This window comes from Penaeus monodon, chromosome 28 (genome assembly GCF_015228065.2).
Source record: "Penaeus monodon isolate SGIC_2016 chromosome 28, NSTDA_Pmon_1, whole genome shotgun sequence".
Classification (NCBI taxonomy): Eukaryota; Metazoa; Arthropoda; class Malacostraca; order Decapoda; family Penaeidae; genus Penaeus; species Penaeus monodon.
The window spans coordinates 17,116,807-17,117,127 of record NC_051413.1 but is presented as its reverse complement, the minus strand read 5'-3'; positions in this window follow the sequence as shown (position 1 = coordinate 17,117,127).

Sequence of the window (321 nt, the reverse complement as noted above, 5' to 3'; positions counted from 1 at the left end):
GCGCAAAATGTGTGATCAAAAAGTTTGGTGAATGGTACTACTAAAATGAAATGGGCTGGTTAGATTTGCCATCACCCCAAGCTGCCGGTCGAAATAAGAGCACAAAAAACGATTGTGCCAACTCCCCCGTTGTGGATTTTTTTCCCATTCGAAAAGCAAATTTTCTATGAAAACAAAAATTTTTACAAAATGGCAGCCCCGATTTAAGTAAAGGGGGTGTGTGGGGTCGTTTTGACATGTATGCATTCATGATTCCCCAAAAGTTTCCCCCCAAAATTTTACATTTCTCCATCGGTGGAGTTCCAAGCTCATTTGTGGGGG